Source organism: Callithrix jacchus, chromosome 13 (genome assembly GCF_049354715.1).
Source record: "Callithrix jacchus isolate 240 chromosome 13, calJac240_pri, whole genome shotgun sequence".
In the NCBI taxonomy this organism is placed as follows: Eukaryota; Metazoa; Chordata; class Mammalia; order Primates; family Cebidae; genus Callithrix; species Callithrix jacchus.
In genome coordinates this window covers 111190459-111211022 of record NC_133514.1, presented here as the reverse complement: position 1 = coordinate 111211022, position 20564 = coordinate 111190459, and the positions used below count along the sequence as shown (strand labels likewise).

Here is a 20564-nt window from a genome sequence, read left to right as displayed (position 1 = left end):
TCAGTGCCTTTTCACTTGCTCTGATGTTAAAACCAGGTGCTGTGGTAGCTCACCTATTTTTTGGCTCTTACAAAGATACTTTCTTATGTGGATAGTTGTTTGATTTGGTGTTCCAGCAGCGGGACAGTCCCTGCAGGGTTCTATTTGGCCATCTCAGCATCTAAAATTTTAAATAGATTATTTTATTTGAAATTTTACTTTAAGTTCTGCAATACATGTGCAGAATGTTCAGGATTGTTATACAGGAATACATAGGATTTGGGAACCTTAGGAATCTACCTGGTATTCTGTTCTTTTGTGGCTGAGCTGGCACCCAACCCATGAAACAAAGTCCTTCCCACTCCTCTCACTCCTTTCTTCAAGCAGGAGGAGTTTCTCCCTGTGGCAACCATAGCTGGGAATGTGCTGGGTCACACCTGAAGTCAGCATGGTCCTGGGTCTTACCCAAGGCCCATGGCTACTACTGCCTGGGTGTCCCTGATGTTTATCCAAGGCCCACAGGCTCTTTATCTAGTAGATGATGAATCCTGCCAGGACAGGGGCCTTCCATTCCAAGCAATGGGCTCCTTTTTGGGCCATGTTATGTCTGTAAATGTTTTCCAGGTACTAGGGTTTGAAATGGGGGCCTCAGAACACTACCTGTTACCCTATTCTACTGTAGGTGACCTGGTATCCAAGTTATAGGACAAAGTCCTCTTTACTCTCCCCTGCCCTCTCCTCAAGCTACACTGCCTGGAGTTGTGGGAGGAGAGACACAGGCACTCCCTTAGTTGCCCCAGCTGATGTGCCACTGAGTCATGTGCACCCCACGTCCATGGGCGCAAAGCCCAGCACAGCAGCAGGACTTCCCTGTCCATTGCAGTTTCTGCAACCTAGATTGCTTTGCAGGTTTATTTGGAACCCCAGAGCACTTTAGCCTGAGGTGGCATGGTTTTCTGGAACTCAGATTCCAACTGCTGGAATGGACAATTCCCATCTGGCTAAGGCTGGTCTAAATGATCCCTCTGGGAGTGCTGGCTGGACTCTGCCCTGTGCTGCTTTCCACTGTGCTGGTGCAACCCTGAGTTCTAACGCAAAGTCCCACAGTCACTGCACTCTCTGAGCACATAGATTCTCTCTCTGCATCCTGTGGTCACTGCTGGTGGCGGGGAGAGGAGGTGTAATAATTTAAGCCTGTCTTTTCTACCCCCTTCAGTGCCTTTTCCCTTGCTCTGATGTTAAAACTAGGTACTGTGGTAGCTCTGCTAATTTTTGGCTCTTACAAAGATACTTTATGTGGATAGTTGTTTGATTTGGTGTTCCATCAGGGAGAATAATCCCTGGAGGGTTCTATTTGGCCATCTCAGCATCTAGAATTTTAAATGGACTTTTTTTTTTTAATTGTACTTTAAGTTTTGGGATATATGTGCAGAACCTGCAGTTTTGTTACATAGGTATTTATGTGCACTGGTGGTTTGATGCACCCAACAACCTGTCATCTAGGTTTAAATGGACTCTTGTATTTGTAAAAGTTGGAACCAAATTTGTGCGCTTCTCTCCTCCTCTTGTCATAAGAAAACGAGGAAAATTATTGTATTTATTAATATGATAGGAGCTCTTCCTTTATGTTCTGAGTGTGAAGAAAATATTGTTGACACCTGCATGAGGATTAAATATAGGAATAGTGTCAATGCTTTCCAGCTAAAGACTACTAGGGTACACCTTTGGTTAAATACTCCTTGCAGGCAGAAAGAACACACACCTGGAGAATCATGGGGTGTTTCAGTGAGAGGGTGTGAGAAAGAATCTCTTACAACATTCGGGCTATAACATAAGTGTTTGGGTGATTTGAGAGGGTCATGTAAGTGGACATTCATTCTGGATTGGGTGTTGTCAGAAAAAAATGATGGAGCATTTCTATAAATCTTATCTATAGGAGGGGCAGATGCAATTTATGCAATTGATAAAGAAGTAGCTGCCACTCATTTAGTGTGAGAGGGAGCAATTTGGCTGTTATCAGTTGCACAGTGCCCTTGACTGAAGTGGATGTTCTGTGAGATTATTTATGTGCAATAAAAGACAACACGACTGAGCTGTGAGAGTCAGATCAGTTCGTGGAGGTCAGGAGCTGCTTTTTTCTTTCCGAGTCAAAGCTACAACACAATTCAATCTGAGACTACTCTTGTTACATAGTCCTATTTATATAGCAGAATTATAAATTCGGTGGTAAGAAAATTACTCATTGTCCATAATGTCACTTATTTTTAGGGGAGTAAATAATAATAAAAAATACTTGTGGTTTCTTGTTTAGCTATACCTGTTATGGAGAGAACACCCTTGATATGACAAAATAAATAATTGTTAGTTCCTTTCTTGTAATAAGGAGCCCCCAAGCCTTTATAAATATTTACTACTTGGGGAATAAACACCCTCGAGATTAGTTAGTAACCATTATTTTAATTTTGTCACCAAGTTAAGTGACTCCTACTACAAACTCTCAGGAATATAAATCTTGACTTTTTATGTGACCTAGTCATTAAGCACCCCTGCTAACAAGTACATATGTTTCTAGCTCCTGAGTCCTCTGTGCGTATTTGTGTATGTGCGGTTATTAGCTTACACCTTCTTCCAGGAACTAAGAAAGTGTTGGCATGAATTCCATCACTTATCTCCTCTACTTACTTGGCAGAAACCATTACTCACCTTTGAAAAGCAGAACTACACCACAGAATGCTCAAACATAATTTGGTATCCTCACATCATTTTGAAACCAGAAGAAAAGGACAGGAAAAACTACCATTGTCTTCATTTTTTTTCTAGGTGATAAATCATTCATGTACTTTTAAAAATAATTAATTTTTCTTTAATACATCCAGAAATTATGTGACTAAAGTTTAACAGATACTGTTCATGCATAAGTGTTTGGCAAAAACACACGGTAAAATAAAAATAACATTAAAATGACATTGAACATGATTTTATTGATTTGGATACTTAGAAGGTATTTTGTGAAAATATGAAGCCTTGTACACCATTAGGAGCAAAGAGTTGTATTAAATCTTATTGCAGAAGCAAGGATAATAGATTTCTGACTCTTAGATGAAAAGATAATTCTTTGATTTGTCTCAACTTGTGTTTTGAGTTGATTTTAATATATATTGTTTTTCTTAAGTCCTGAAAAAGCTGACAAATAGTGTAAAGAAGCTGCTATGGTTAAGCTGTGTCTTCACCCAAATCTTACCTTGAATTGTAATAATCTCCAGATGTCAAGAGTGAGGCCAGGTGAAGATTATTGACTAATGGGGGCAGCTTCCCCCGTACTGTTCTCCTGGTAGTGAGTAAGTCTCGCGAGATCTGATGGTTATATAAATGGGAGTTCCCCTGTACAAACCCTTTCTTGCCTGCTGTTATATGAGACATGACTTGCTTTCCCTGCACTTTCTGCCATAATTGTGAGGTCCCTTCAGCCATGTGGAACTGTGAGTTGATTAAACCTCTTTCCTTTACAAATTACCCAGTCCTGGGTCTTAATTTATCAGGAATTTTGCAAGCTGGTTGTTAGATATTTAGTTAGTAGTCGAAATTGGCCATGATGGGAGTATTGATATCACAGACATTAGTAAATCAGGAAATCTACAAATTGGAGCCCCCCTCACCTGGTGGTTCTCAAGCATGTACTATTGCTATCGTACATTGCTATTACTGGGACTTATTAGCAGAGTGAGAACAAACTAGTACAGAAGCTTACTGAGGAGTCAGTGTTTCTGTGGGGAGGAGAGTGGCCTATGCTACAACAGTAGTGCCTGAGTGCAGGCCATTCTGAACTCGTATTTGGATAGAGAGCAACTCCAAGTCTTTTGAAAACGAAGCTATTGATGCCAGTGTTAGGTACTTCCAGTTTTCCATTTACCTGTGCTGCTGATGTTAATGTATGTAGTTTAATTACATCGTACTGCATTCTGTTAATCTTTCTGTTTGTAGGAGCACTTTTCCATACAGTATGTATGTGTGGTTGTTATTGCAAATAAAATACCTTAAATTCTATTTAAAATCAGGTGGGGTTATTACTAATAAATAAATAGGTATTTGGGACACAGCACATTTAGTGTATTTTATAAGTCCATCTTTGCCTTTAGTTTAATGACAATTCATAGTTTCATATTATTTTAAAGATTAGGATTCCAAAGTTATTTTATGTTTTGGGGAAAATTTGTGCGAAAGGACACTAGGATTCTCAAAATGTGTATTGATCTGTAGAAAAGACAGTCCAAGCTGTCAGTTTCTTCTTTATATATTGCCATGTGGTTTCAATTATGTATAGTGAAGTGGTTGAGGTACAGTCCTGACTTCCGTGTCTGTACAAGGCTAAGTAACTGTTGGACTTTGGAATGGAAATAGACAGGGCAAACTATGTGTCTGATGGAATGTTCACTTGTCAAACTCATTGTCTGCATAATCTCTGATTTTGTATTACCTCTATGGGCTTAATTATTGGATTTTCTTGGCATGGTATGGGAATAAAGATGAACAGTTTAAAAAAGAAAAGCTGCAATTTTTGTTACTCTTTCAAGTTCAAGGTTTTAATAATCCTTGAGAGAAGTAAAACTTCCCTAGTGAATCTAGCTGAGAAATTTTTATTCTGATTCAAACCTGCTGCCATGCATTGCCTCTCATCCTTTATTTCTTTGCCAATCTAATGCAAAGCCATTCTTCTTGAATAACATACTTTTTCAATGAAAGATATATTTTTAACTTACTTTTTCTTGCTCTCCCAAATGGAAACTGAACTCGCCATCACAGTTAATCTTTTTATCCACTAATAATTCATGCATCTTTTTTCTTCCTTCTACAGAATTAGCTGTCTGCTTGGTTAAATGTAAAGAAATAATTACAAATAGCCAGTTTTCAAGAAACCAATGTATTTTGTACATTAATAAGCCCAATTGGTGCAAGATGTTCTGCTTCAATATAGCTTGACAAGTCTCCTCTCAAAACATTATATTTTACTAGAGTAAGTCCAAATAATCCAAACCCTTATTTATCATTTGCTTGTAGTTCAGAGTAAATTCCTATGAAACAAAAAGCTCTACTTTGTCTCACATAATACTAGAGACCTCTTTGCTATCTTAGGAAAATTGCATGATTGTTAATCCTCATTGCTAATCATTTTATCAAGAAATATGCCTCAGTTGCCTCATCTGTAAGAGAAGTAGATTGCATTGCATGATCTTTAAGGCTTTTATTTTTAAAAAACACATATAAACCATAGTTATTCTATGTACTGTGTGGTGTTTAAAGACTCTGTTTAGAGATATACAAGGTATTTTTTTGGGAAATATGGAAAAACGCAGATCAAGATTTTTTTTTAAGTGCTTAGAAGTAAAATTGGTGGGAAAAATTAGGGAAAAAAATAGTGTCTGCGGGAGGGGAGGAGGGCAAAGGATGCTGGCTCTGCTAATTAGATAGTACTGCCCCTCCCTCCCACTTGCTGGAGCTCTGCCTTTTGCTAAATTCATTCTAAGCTGAGAAAAACAGCGATCTTCATAAATGCACCTGCTGTGTTAAGCTGTGAATGTTTGCAATATTGGTGACCCTGAATATCAGAGAACATCAGCCTCCCTTTTGTAGTTTTGCCTTCTACTACTTTGCATACTCAGTGCTCTGGCAGGAATAGGCAACAAACGCCCTGTTCTAACCACACACCCGACATGTTGCAGCTCAGCCCATGCTGTTCCCTTCATCTGAAATCTCTGTGCGCTCTGTCCCAGCCTTTCAGATTTTTAGCTATCACTCAAGTCCTGGCTAAAATGCCATCTCCTTCAGGAAGCCCAGCTAGGTATGTTTTCTCTCTCAAGATCATTTCATGCAGCTTTATATCATGGTTATTTGTGACCTGTTTTTATTTTCTTTCTTAAAATTTAAGTTTTTATTACACAGGGAGTAATTAGTGAATGAACTAATGACTACTCTTTCTTTGTTTTGTCTCTCTTGCCTTAGTTTCTAATACAAAGCAAATAAGAGTAGACTTAAAATTTGTACAGAAAGTATATCTCCCTAATTCCACATGTATGTCCTCTCTTATGACATTTTTTTCTGTATTTTATAGGTTTGAGAGAGATCCCAGCAGGGCAGTTAGTATCCATTAGGCAATGATGGAGTGAACATCTTATATTTTAACATGTTCTTGAACAAATCATATTTTTTCTAGATGAGACGTATACTTTTTTTCATCATATCTTACAGATCATCATATAAATGATGGGTTTTATTCATTTTTATTGATACATAATATTTGCATATATTTATGGGGTGCATTCGATATTTTTTACATATGTAGAGTATGTAATAACCAAGTCAGGGTATTTAGGGTATCTATGTGTTGGGAATATTTTAAGTCCTATGTGTTGGGAATATTTTAAGTCCTATCTTCTAGCTATTTTAAAGTATACAATATGTTGTTATTAAATATAGTCACCCTATTCTTTTATCTAACATTAGAACTTATTTTATTTCTATCTAACTGAAGGTTTGTACCCATTAACCAACCTGTTTTCTTTCCCTCGACGATGCTCTCATCATTTCCAGCCTATCGTGTCCATCATTCTGCTTTCTACCTCATGAAATCAACTTTTTTAGCTCCCACCTATGAGTGAGAACATACAATATTTGTCTTTCTGTGGTCTGACTTATCCCACTTAACATGACTTCCAGTTTGCTCCATGTTGCTGCAGACAATGAATTTTAATTCTCCCTTTATAGATTTCATAGTATGGCTTACAACATATTAAAGATTTTCTTAATTATAGAGATGACTTAAAATTTTTTTTGACGCTGTACACTGTGTAGAGTATTTTTGTAGAAATGATTTTCAAAAGTGAATGTAGTGTAATAAAATATATGAATGTTTTTGATTGACAGACTTGTCAAATTATCCATCTAAGAAAATTTTTCTTTTTTGAGTTATTACTATTATGAATCTTCTATAATGGTTATCCTTTTTCTGCGTTTTTAAAGGTTATTCATTTACTATGATATCAGTCTTTTGTTAAATATGTTTCACACAGTTCTCCCTACTTTTCGTTTTTAAATTTTTTTTTTGTGGTATGAGAGTTTCATATTATTATATACTTAAATGTATCAATGTTTTGTTAATGTCTTTTGCCATCAATCTGCTATGTAAGAGACTATGCCAGTTTTGGCTTATGTTTTCTTCCAGTTCTTTCAGAGCATAAAAATCTGCCTGGAGTTTATTTTTGGATATGGAGTGAATTAGAGATCTAATTTGCACCTCTGATTCCAATCCCCCAATTGATCCAATCCCAGCCATAAGTCCAGGGTATGTATAAGCTTCAAAGACAAGGAATGGGTGCTCTAGATAAGTGAGGCAGGTGTGGAACGTGGAGAGAAAGCCTTGCCCCCAGAGTAGGGTTCAGTGGACCCAGTTCACATCTCTCGGTCTGGATGTGATCTATACATGACATTTCTTTTGGAAAAAAGTTATGAATTATAAAAGTTTTTAAATTGTTGGTAATTAAAATTTTCTACCATAAAAATATATATTGGATTTGCACCTAAAAATTATACCTAAAAATATAAATCTATTATGTATCACCAATAAAATCCACTTTCTGTAATAGTGCAAGGTTTTACTGTTTAATAATTTTGTTCTCAGAGTTGGATACATATAGACATACAAAGATTTATATAAACAGGAACAATCTTTAACAACCTTCCAAGAGCTCAATCTATTTTACATTATGATAATGAAATAGCAATTGATATTTTATGCAATCTTATCACAAAGTAAATGTGGTATATGAATATAATTTTTTGGAATTTATAAAACTCTCTGACAATTGGTCTTACATTTGCTCCTAATATACTTACTACATAGTAAGAATTCATTTTTCTAATTAAAATTGTATATATTTAGGGAGTACAAAATTCCGTTTTGATATATGTACATATTGTGTAATAGCTAAATGAAGTAAATTGACATATGCATTACCTCACATTCTTACCTTGCGTGTCTGTGTGTGTGTGTGTGTGTGTGTGTGTGTGTATGACGAGAATACCTAAATTCAACTCTGGGAAATTTTAAGTCATATTATTTGTGAAATATAAAAAGGACAAACCTATGGAAACAGAGGCTAAAATTGTGGTTACAAGAGGTTAGGGTGATGTTGGGAGGCAGGGTGGGGATTGGGCAGATGATGGTCAAAAAATACAAAATTTCAGTAAAACAGGAAGAATACTTTCAAGGAACTAATTTAAACCATGGTGACTATAGTCAATAAAAATGTAATATACACTTGAAAATGACTAGGAAAATAGATTTTAACCATTCTCACCACAAAAATATAATGATTTCTATCACAGTTTTTTTTCTAATGAAAACATAATAGTTTTAGCTTCTCATTTATTTTAACTTCACGTTTGTAGAACAAATGAAAACTCTTTAAAACATTAATATTTCTTTGAAAGAGAATCACATAGAAATTCAAATTTTGTTTATTACAAAGCCCTTGTCTCATATCATTATGGGAAACCTTCCTAAAAGTCTCATGGGAGTGTTCTAAGTAAATGGGAGATGCTTGTTTCTTTAGGAAAGAGAATGAATAAAAAACAAACATAATGCACATGGAGAAGCCAGTCGAGCATGCCAAGATGCCAGATGTTGCCATTGGAAGAGGTGCCTTCAGTGACTTGGCATCTGGACATGCTTGACTTGATGAGGTAGAACATTTGATCATGTTGAATGCAGGCATTTCCTTGGTTTTGTGTTCCAGGATGAACCCAATCCAGCATGTGAAAGAGTATGTCATCATTGCTCTCAGTAAATCCAGAACTGGTGGAGAGAAATAGGAGGCTCCAAGTGTCATATTTTAATTATGCATATGATACTGAAAAAAAATCAAATCACAAAGTTGATGAACCTTACTTCCATGTGTTTACATCTTTTATAGCTAAATAAGTACACTTTCGACTCAATAGTCATATTACTATGTTTACCAATGTGTAAAATAATGGGATGTACAAAAATTCAAAACACTAGATTAAGTATAATTTTTAAAACTATATAGAATTGAACATTTAGTTATATATATAATAATAATTATTATTACTTGAGACAGAGTCTCACTCTGTCGCCCAGGCTGGAGTGCAATGGCACAATCTCGGCTCACTGAAACCTCCACCTTCCAGGTTCAAGTGATTCTCCTGCCTCAGCCTCCCAAATTGCTGGAATTACAGGAGCCCACCACAACGCTTGGCTTTTTTTTTTTTTTTTTTTTTTGTATTTTTAGTACAGACTGGGTTTCACGGTGTTGGCCAGACTGGTCTTGAACTCCTGACCTCAGATGATCCACCTGCCTCAGCTTCCCAAAGTGCTGAGATTACAGGCATGAGCCACCTCACTTGGCTAAATTGGACATTTAGTTATATTTTCTGTAAGTTAAGGAACTCTTGAGGCAAATAAAGCATATAAAAGTAATTTTTTGGATACATTTGTCAGCATGTCAGTAACAGTCAAATCTTGTATTTTCTCATGATAATCTGTGTTTCATAGTCATATAATTTTTGAAAAAACTTTAGTTCTCACATTATAGCTAATCTTACATGTATTAATATTTAAAATTATTTTTTATTAAATTATTAAAATTAACTATTTTAATGATTTTAATATTTTCTTCCAGTTCTACAATGTTTATAAATTTTATGTAATTTGAATGAGTGTGCTAGTCACATGGGTATTCAATAGACTTAACACCTATTTTGTTCTATACAATCCTTAGCACAAGGCACGTCATTAGGTAGATCAGATGTTCTTACTTCTTACTGCTCAGCAGAATCACCTGTGGAGTTTTAACATTACTGATGTTTTAGATCCAGGCCGGAGAAATTAGATCACAACAGCTGCAGGTGTGGGCCAGGCACTGCTGGGTTTTCTCGTTTGTTTGAAGACAGTGTTCCTCTGTTGCCCAGGCTGGAGTGCAGCGGAACCATCTAGACTCACTGCTATCTCCGTTTCCTGGGTTCAAATGATTCTTCAGCCTCAGCCTCCCAAGTAGGTGGGATTACAGAGGCGTGCCAAGATGCCTGGCTAATTTTTGTATTTTTAGTAGAGATGGGGTTTCACCATGTTGGCCAGGCTGCTCTCAAACTCCTGACCTCATGATCTGCCCACATTGGCCTCCCAAAATTCTGGGATTACAGACTGAGCCACGGCTTCTGGCTGGCAACTGATGTTCTAAAGTCCCCTGTTTAGTCTAATATGCAGCTGGTGTTAACGAGATACAGAGCAGGTGAAGTTTGTTCATCTAAGCATTTTTTAAAAAATAATAAAGAGCACTTAGAAGTAGCTCAGATGGGAGGATTGCTTGAGCCCAGGAGGTGGAGGTTGCAGTGAGAGGAGATCACACCACTGTACTCCAGCCTGGGCAACAGAGCCAGACCCTGTCTTAAAAAAATAAAATAAAACAAAACCAAAAAAAAGTAGCTTAAGTGCCTAATAACATATTTGTTGGTTAAATAAAATATAAACAGAGGAAGGACTGCTAGGCAGCCATTCATACCCTTGAGGCATGCTTACAGAGGTAAGATATTGCCCTCTGTGTTTTCCTGTGGCTACTGTAACAAATTAACACAACCTTGGTGATCCGAAATCATTGAGATACAGTTTCTTACAGTTCTGGAGGCCAGGCATCTCAAATCAAGTTGTGAGCTTCATTCTGGACACTGTAGGCATAAGCTCAGGAAAAAAAAATTGTTCCTTGTCTCTTCTAGCATCTGATAGCTGTTGGCATTTTTTGGCCTCCTTGACTTGTGACCACATCACTCCAATCTCTGCCTCTGGCTGTACTTTGTGCGCGCGCGCGCGTGTGTGTGTGTGAGACTAATCTCCCTCTGCCTCACTCTCATAGGATACATTTCACAGCATTTTGAGCCAGCCTGCATAATCCAGGATAATTTTGTCTCAAAATCCTTAACCACATCTGCAAAAACTATCTTATATGGTAACATTTACAGTTTTCAGGGGTTAGGACCTGCAATCTTTCAGTGGTACCATTCTGCCCAATACACTCCCTATATGCTTTTTAACAGATTTCAGCATGATCTTTAAATTTGTTAAAATATATGTCAATTGAAAGCGCATATATAAAATTATTAAAAGTTACTATTTCCAGGAGGTTAGATTGTGTGAGACTTTTATTTTAATCTACATTCTATCTTTTAAAAAAGTCTATAATGAGTTCATGTTACAAAGATATGCAACATACACATGGACATACATCAAAGTTGTTTCTGCGAGTAATGAAAATTGGCACTACTGCATTATTTAGTGCCTACTGGATGAATATTTTTATATGACGTTTCAGATGGATGCCACACAAAAAAATGTATTTGCTTTCTGTATGTTAACAATATGCCTAGCAAGATAGGGAATAAATTCATAGAGTAATGTGAGATAAACAATCCAAATCTATTACCGAAAGAGAAAAAGCGGCATACTTAGATAATTTTGCAGGTGAGTTCTGCTAAATCGCAAAGAACAAATATGCTATTTATATGTTCTTTAAATTGTTCTAGAGACCAAATATAGATGAGAAGGATTTTTTTTTTCTCCAAGACTAGAGTTTCAAAATGGAATACATTTTGTACAAAGAGCCCAGACACACACAATAACAGAGAATAGAATCACATGTATGAATTGATTTTATATATCAGTGTAACTATAAAGTACTAGCAAATTAAACTCAATTGTTTTAAAAATAATGATAAAGAATCTCCAGAATTACAGTGACAACGCAAGTATAGAAAACATTCAGACCAAAAAAGTGCAAAACATTCACCCTTTTGTGAGGCTTTCTTTGAAATCCCAAGAAGAATTCTTTACCCTTCCCTTGGTCATCCAATAGATTTGGTGCGTACCATGAGTATAGATTTTGCCCCATTATAATGCAGTTGTTGGTGTGATCAGTACATTTATTTTTAACTTTTTAAAACTCAAGTATCACAAAAATAGAATAAGATTTTGAACCCTATGCATCCATCACCCAGCTTTACGACTTTTACAACCATCGTTAATTCTGCCATTCTAATTTCATCTAATGCCCCTGCTTTTATTTTTGACCAGAATATTTTAAAGCAAATTACTAACATTTGATTTTATTAATATTTGAGTAAGTAGCTCTAACATATCAGAACCTAAAAATAATGTCATCATAACACCCAACAAAGTAAATGTTAATCATAATGTAATAATGAGTAGCCTGTGTTTAATATTTACTCATTTGTCAGGATATGTTTCTTCATTGCTGGTTTAGTGATAGTGTACTTGGGGCTTCTAAAAAATGTGACTTTTCATGTAGCCTCTGGGCCATGCTATCTAGAAAGTAACTTTCTTGGAGGCAGAATTGAGGCCATTCTGTGTTCTCTGCACAGATGAGCAGCTTGTGTTCAGTGAGGGGTGGTGGAGCCACACAACCCCAGTGTGACCATGTGGCTCCCAGCATAATTCCAGATGGAAGAAGCCCATGCAGGAATGCTTAGGTTGCTCAGCAGGAGGAAGGCAAAGAGTCAAGGTCTGGTCTCCAGCATGAGGCTTCTGTGACATGCCCTGATCTTGATGGTGCCAGTTTTCACTTGATCTTAGCCAAAAGGTCCAGAATCTATTTTATGGTGGTGCCATTTTTCAAACAGTCCCATGATTATTTCACCAATACCATGTTTATTGGTCGTCTTGTGGGTGTGTGACATTTGATCAGGGACTGAGTCCCAGCAGCATTGGTAGCTAGTAAAACTCAGAGGCCAATGGTCTTTTTCTTCACTTGCCAGTGAAATCAGTGATGAATGTTTAGTTCATCTTTGGTTTCCGTATCTCCCTCTTTACTTCCCTTTATGAATAAACACAGCCCCAGGCACTTCTGCAATCAATCTTGTGAAGAAGATACTTAAACCCCCTACATCTCAAGGGCATAAAGAAGGAACATATTTAGAGACTAGCGGAGGATCTGGCAGGTAGGTGATGGAAACAAGAGCCTGTATATTTGGTGTAGAAGCCTTTTATCTATGCACTTCCAAATGAGAGAGGTGGTGGCAGAAAAAAGGGGTTGATTAATTAAGTGAGAAGGAGATGACTTAGAGCATGTATTCACTTTTATAGGTCTGAATATTCAGATACCAGTATTTGCTTTTGTGTAGCTACTTCATTGAAACCTAGCAGAGCACCTGATATATATCAGCTACTCAGTAATGTCTGGTGAGTTGAATTAAACTGAACTGATTAAAGCAAATCAGAAGTTGGAGTTGAAAACATGGAAGAAACACAAGATATGGGCTACCTGATAAGATTTTCTTGACTTGTTCAGAAGGATACATTAGAGAAATCAGCAGAAAAGATGTTGATGAAATAGTAGCCTAGGGTTTAGTAAAAATTCTTGAGTTCATATGGCTGCTTGGATTGATTAGGTTGGTGCAAAAGTTATTGCAGTTTTTGCCACATTGAAAGTAATGGCAAAAACCGCAATTACTGTTGCAGCAAACTAGTAATAGAATTTATAGTGGTGTCAGAATAGAAAATTTGCCTGTATCTCCTGAGAATCAGCTTTAGTGCATGACTGATGGACGCTACAAAGGATACGTGAGAAGGGAACAGTGGTGAATTGCGGGTTTTTTCTTGTGTCTTAGGCTGGCTGATAGAGATGAGAAGGCCACCAGAATTTTAAAGGAACAAAGCTTTCGAAAAGAACAATCCTTGCATTATAATAACCATGTTCTCCTGGGTCTTCTATTAGCTTTTTCTCTTCAATTATTCACTAAGCATATAAATAATTGTCAGAGTATGAACATGTGTCTCTCAAGTATTTCTAAGCCATATTCTATGGCCTTTCATTACTTTGGGAACTTGTTCACAGAACTTGAATGCCAAATATGGATGTGGGAAACTTTTGCTCTGCTTGAGGCATTGTGTGTGTTTTATGAATGTGTCAATGATTCTGAACTGCAGTATTTCAGTTCTTCAGTAGAAAATTATTCAGCATGCTGTGTAAGAAGCTGAGAATGCTGTTTTCAATAGAAATTTGTATGATTATTTATAAATGATAAATATGAATTTATTGAAGTTTTGAGGGAATGTCACCCTATTTACATAGTTTTAAGATTTTATATCTTAAATTTGAGAATAGACATTGTAGTCATTTTTGCGTTAAATATGCTTGAAAGACAACAGAGGTGTGGTCAACATTTTAGTGCTGCAGAGAAAAAGTCGGTTCACATTAAGGAGGGGATAAGGCAAATAATTCAAGATATTGTCAAAAAGCAACTAAAATATGAGAGAAATGAATAGCATAATTAGTCAACATTTTAGTGCCACAGAGAAATAGTTGGTTCACATTAAAAAGGGGGATAAGGCAAAGAATTCAAGATATTGGCAAAAAACAACTAAAATCTGAGAGAAATGCATAGCACGATTAGTCATATGAAAATTTCTAGGTGAGAGTATCCATGAAGTACCTGAAGGACAAATGACTGCAGTTGAAGGCGTTTAATTCTAGCCTCGACTTGATGTGATGTTAGAGAATCTTTCTCGAGTCTTCTTGTATGTAAAATTAAGATAGAATGAATGAATATAAGAATGGAATGAAGCTCAAATGAAATAATGTATATACCTTACACTTTCCCAGGCACACCATAGTATTATCAATCATAAAACTCTTCTTTCTACAACATGTTTTCTTTCCATAATATAATGTAGTCCTTTATAAACTATGAGACCTCTCTTCAATCTAATATTCTAAAATACTAATGGAATTTATTTCTTTTATAAGTATATTTTATTGTTTTTCTATGTTATATTTGTATATAGAATTTTTATTTTATTTTATTTTGAGACAGAGTCTTGCTCTGTCACCCAGGCTAGAGTGCAGTAGTGTGATCTTGGCTCACTGCAACTTCTGCTTCCCAGGTCCAAGTGATACTTGTGCCTCAGCCTCCCCAGTAGCTGGGATTACAGGTATGCACCACAAAATTTTTGTGTCTTTTAGTAGACACAAGGTTTGGCCATGTTGGTCAGGTTTGTTTCAAGCTCCTGACCTCAAGTGGTCCATCTGCCTTGGCCTCCCGAAGTGCTGAGATTACAGATGTAAGCCATGGTGCCTGGCCTATACATAGGATTTTGATATAATTCACCAAGGAACAACACAAGAGGGATTGCTGTCTTCCGACTGGACTACATTGGTAGAAGGAACAATGCACATAGGATTAGAAATTAGGTTCTGTTTTCTGTGCTGAACTTCACTTTTTTTGGTCCAGTTCATTGACATTACTAGGTTTCACAGAGAGCACTGTTCATTAATCAGCTGATTTCAACTAAGGACTCCTGAGGGCTTAATGCTTTACTGAGTCCAGTTATGTGATGCAGTTACTGTAATGAGTTTCAGTATTTTAAATCATAGAATAAAACTATCTCACTTTTTTGAAGGTCAGTTTTATTCAATAATTTAGAGAAAAAGTTTAAATGATACAATATATCTTCAATTCAAATAAGATGGAGACTTTGTGAAATAAAATACAAAATGTACACAGTAAAACATTAGGTGTCACATAATCTCTTGGGCAAAAGGGCTCCCTATTCCCCACACCCTTGCCTATACTCATCATCTCCTGTCTTTTTAATAATGGCCATAATAACAAGTGTAAAATGACATTTCATTGTGGTTTTGATTTGCATCCACGTGATGGTTAGTGATGTTTTCAGCACTTTTGGATATATGTGTTGCCCATTTGTATTTATTCTTTAAGAAATGGCTTTGTGGGTTATTTGCCCACTTTTTAATTGGATTATTTGTGGAGTTGTTTGAGTTCCTCACAAGTTTTGGAAACTAAACATGTCAGAGGCATGTGGAGAAGATTTTTAGTTCAAGGTAATCCCACTCGTCTGTTTTTGTTTTCATTGTCTGTGACTTTGAAGCCAACAGTCTTTCCCAGACCAATATCAAGGAGCTTTTTCCCATTTTCTTTAGTAGTTGGGTTGCAGAATTTCAGGTCTTACATTGAAGTATTTGATCCATTTTGAGTTCATTTTGCATATGGTTTGAGATAAGGGCTTCATTTCGTTCTTCTGCATGGGGACATGCAGTTTTCCCAAAAACTGCATTTATTGAAGAGATTGTTCTTTCCCATTGTGTGTTCTTGGTATCTCTGTCCAGTATCAACTGACTGTACATGCATGGTTTTATTTATGAGCTTCCTATTCTGTTCCCTTGGTCTTTATGTCTGTTTCTATGCCAGTGCTATGCTGTTCTTTCATCAATGCTTATAGTTTTCAGTGTACAGATCAGTAAGGCTATAATGGAAAACTCTATGGAGATTTCTTCAGAAATTGTAAACAAAACTACCACATAATCTATTAATTTCACTTCTGGATATATGTCTAAAAGGAATGAAATCAGTATGTCTAAGACATATCTGCAACCTGATGTTCATTGAAGCACTGTTCACAATAGCCAAGAGAAAGATTCAACCTCACTTTCCATCAATGGATGAATGGATACATAATATGTTATATGTATACAAAATGGAATATTATTCAGTCTCAAAGAAGAAAGAAATCCTATCATTTGTGACAATATAAATAAACCTAGAGGATATTACGTTAAGTGAAATAAGCTAGGCCCAGAAAGACAAGTACTGCATGATGTCACCTATGTGTAGAGTCTAAAAAAGTCTAACTCAGAAGCAGAGAGTAGAATGGTAGATACCAGAGAAGTGGGCAAGGGGATTGGAAGGATGTTGGTTGAAGCACACAAAATTTCAGTTAGATAGGAGGAATAAGTTCAGGACACCTGCTGTCCAACATGCTGACTGTAGTTAAGAGCAATGTATAGTATTCAGGAAAATTGCTAAGATTGTAGATTTTAAATGTTTTTTACCACTCCAAAAAAGATAAATACGTGAGTAATATATGTGTTAGTTAATTTGATTTACTAGTTTCTTAATGCGTATATATAATAAAAACATGGTATACAGCACAATATATATAATTTTATTCTTTAGTTTCTGAAAGATGATTAACCTGACTCTTAAAATGACAGTCATATGCTACTGACTTCCCACGCCAAGAAAAAGTCTGGAATATTCATTTAAAAATAGACTTAGGACATTATCTCCATTGAAAGAGCAAGAGAAAAGCAAAGGGAATGATAGAGGAGTCATAAGGAGGCTAATCTGCATTTGCAAGTATGAGGTGGTGGGCTCTGGGCTGTCTGCGGTTTGGGAAGCAGGTAAGTGAAGACCATTATTTCTGCTCATGCCTCATTGCCAGCTGTGGCTCGGTTTAATCACTGACTGTCCCTCACTGCAGAAGTTGGGGCCAACGAATACATCTCTGGAGAAGTAGCCATAGAAATAAAACCAGGAAAGGGCAAAAGTGCCTCATATAAAAGAAATCAGGTGCACACTGACTAAGCCTCAAATACAGATTTATCTACAGCTTTCTCTAAAACTCCAGGACTGTCTATTGTGATCTAGAAAGTATCTTCTTCCAGTGCTGAAGAGCTGTTTTGTGGGGATTAATAGGAAGAATAATAATATTAATAAATATTATTTTGCAATTATTCTTATACTGACACTGAGTTTATTCCTTTTGGAACTCTCTTCTTCATATGTTTTAATATTTTTTATTAGCAGATTATATAAAATCAAGAAATTGTTTATCAGAAGATAAGTTAATAAAAATGGAAATATGGCTACTATACTGGGAGAAGGTAATAACATCCATATTACCTACAATGCATTAATATTGGTACTATCTGAATCAGAAACCCCAATGTAGAATACCAGATAAAAGACATAAACACATTTCACAGAAGAGGAAGCTCACGTGCTATGGCCAATAAATACATGAATAAATATCTCTTTTCCTTAATTAATTTGATAAATATATTTGAGATTACAATGAAACATTGTCATTATATGCCAATTTTTATTGAAAAAAGTCAAGAAATAATTTAAGCATTGGAGAGAATGTTTATCAATAAGAAAATTGATGATTAAACTTACAACCACTTTGACAATGATTTTGAGATTAGATATTGAAATTGAGCATTCATATAGCCTAAAACCTAGTAATACTTTATTAATACATATCTATGAATATATATTATATATACACAAACATATACCTACATACACACAGACATACATGTATATACACATATTCATAAAATAACTTTTGCATATATATACCAGGACACAGGCACAACAATGTTCATATAAACAGTATTTCAGAGTACCAAAACAAATGAACTACAGCTACTCATAGAAAAGTGAATTTTACTCATGTTTAAAATATTTAAATTAGTTTCATATTCCTTATTAACAAATATCAAAGCAAGTAAAACAAAACATTGTTTTACATGTTCAAGCACAAAAACATACGTGAAGAAACTGCTAAATACATCATGAGAAAGATGAACATGTGAATTTACTTCCGGTGACTGTAGTTAGAGCCATATATTGTATTCTTAAAAATTACTAAGACAGTAGATTTTTAATGTTTATAAATAAGTCGATTTTAAATGTTTACCCACAGTTCCAAATAAGACTGAAGTATAAAATAATAAAGCCTTTATTGTGGCATTATTTCCAAAAGCAAACCCTTAAAAAAAGTAAAATGTTCATCAACAGGGTAAAGTCCAAATACAATATGAGACATCTATAAAACTGAATACCATGTAGCCTCGAAAAGAAGAAAATGTCTGTGTACTGATATGAAGTGATCTTTGGATTGTACTTTTGAGTAAGAAAAAAAATCAAAGGGCAGAACAGTGTTTATAATATTTGAAAATATAAACAATGGAAAGAGAAACAAACGAAACAATTAAAATGCTTTTTTAAAGATGGACAGAGGGAGTATAGAGGCAAATGCCTAGAATGAGGTTTTATATTGAGCTATTGCCTTATTTGGAATTAGCAAAAAACAACCTCTCACAAAGAGCTACCCACAAAGCCTGAAAATGATTTTAGAGTTTTAGAGAGGAAGTCAAAAAGAAAGAACAACTGAGAGTTTGTTTTAGTTTTTCTTGCCTTGTCTTACATCAGGTCTAGAACTTTGAAACTCAAAGGGAAAGGCTCAGAAAGTTTTAGGCCAAGAGCTAATATAAACTAGCAAGCGTTAGAATGGAAAATAAAGAGATATGGCCATACCCTTTCTCAAAGAGGCAGTAGAATGAGACAGAGGTGGATGCAGGTCCTTAGGAGACAGTTTATTCTTCCCTACTTATGTGGGCCAGTTCTTATCTGTACAATAAGCCATGTGAGTTTTTCTTCTCATTGCTGCCTTAACAGTTTCCATCTGTTCCCTCCTGTCAGCCAGAAGAATGCCATGTGTTCACACCCCAGGCTATCCTAACTTCTGAAATGGACTTCCACTTTGTCAATAGTTTGAGACATCTTTGGTCTCCACTTATGCCCAACTAAAGGTAGAATCCTTGACATGTAGAAGATCAGTATCACATGAAATAAAATAGTTTAATCTAAGTGTCTGGATAGAGCTGGAAAAGGAAGGAGATCTTCACAGCAGCCTTAAGAAATTAGTATAATTATTCACATTTTGCAGATGAGAAAACTGAAGCTTAGGGAGGTTAGCTCACTAGGTCAAAGTCACATGTCACATGTCAGTAACTGGTTAAAACAGAGATTTAACCTCATTACTGTTTGATGATATTAGAATTGGTGTTAAAATCTAACCCTTGAATTGAAAAATAACAAGGTCGGTTATTTAGTTTGACAATGCAGTCTATTACTCTGCTTTGAAAGATGTGGCCACTGATTCTCTACACAGGACATGTTTCTAGTTGGTAGGTGAAGCATGGTGATTTCTATGTTTTGCTTCAGACTTAGCTGTCTGTTCCATGACAGAAAGTGGCTGATGGTGTTTCTTTATGTATGCGTGCATTAAAAACAGAGAGAAGAGAAGAACATAAACTTTAGGAAATCTGAGTGAATACTTTACTGATTTGGCCTATTGCAAGCTGAGGGACACTTAACTCTGGTTCTTATGCTCCTCATCCACAGAGGGGATACAAATGAATGGACTTTACATTTCATATGTGTGTTTTTGTTTTCTGAGATGGCGTCTTGCTCTGTCGCCCAGGCTGAAGTGCAGTGGCACTATCTCGGCTCACTGCAACCTCCTCCTCCCAGGTTCAAGCGATTCTCCTGGCTTAGCCCTCCAATGAGCTGGGACTATAGCTGTGTGCCACCATGCCTGGCTAATTTTGTATTTTTAGTAGAGATGGAGTTTTACCACCTTGGCCACGCTGCTCTTGAACTCCTGATCTCACCTGATCCGCCCACCTCTGCTTCCCAAAGTGCTGGGATTATAGGCATGAGCCACTGTGCCTGGCTGGATTTTACACTTTTGATGGTCAAGTGGGGTAGTGTATATCTGTGTACACACTGTAAAAGTAAAGCAGTGTGTCAATATGTCATTCATTCACTCATGTATTTGCTTAGCTACATATGTATTACATGTAAACATGAATTGGGCATGGATCTTGTCTTCAGAATGCTTATTTTCATGA

General features: G+C 36.2%; 1 long non-coding RNA gene across 1 annotated transcript in view; it reads left to right on the top strand.

The window, feature by feature from the left end:
* The first annotated feature begins 3245 nt into the window (after nt 1-3245).
* Nucleotides 3246-20564, top strand: part of LOC128929400 (uncharacterized) — a 108615-nt gene continuing 91296 nt past the window's right edge. Inside the window, exon 1 of the long non-coding RNA XR_008475812.2 lies at nt 3246-3458. This is a non-coding gene — a long non-coding RNA (uncharacterized LOC128929400). The remainder of the gene's footprint in view (nt 3459-20564) is intronic.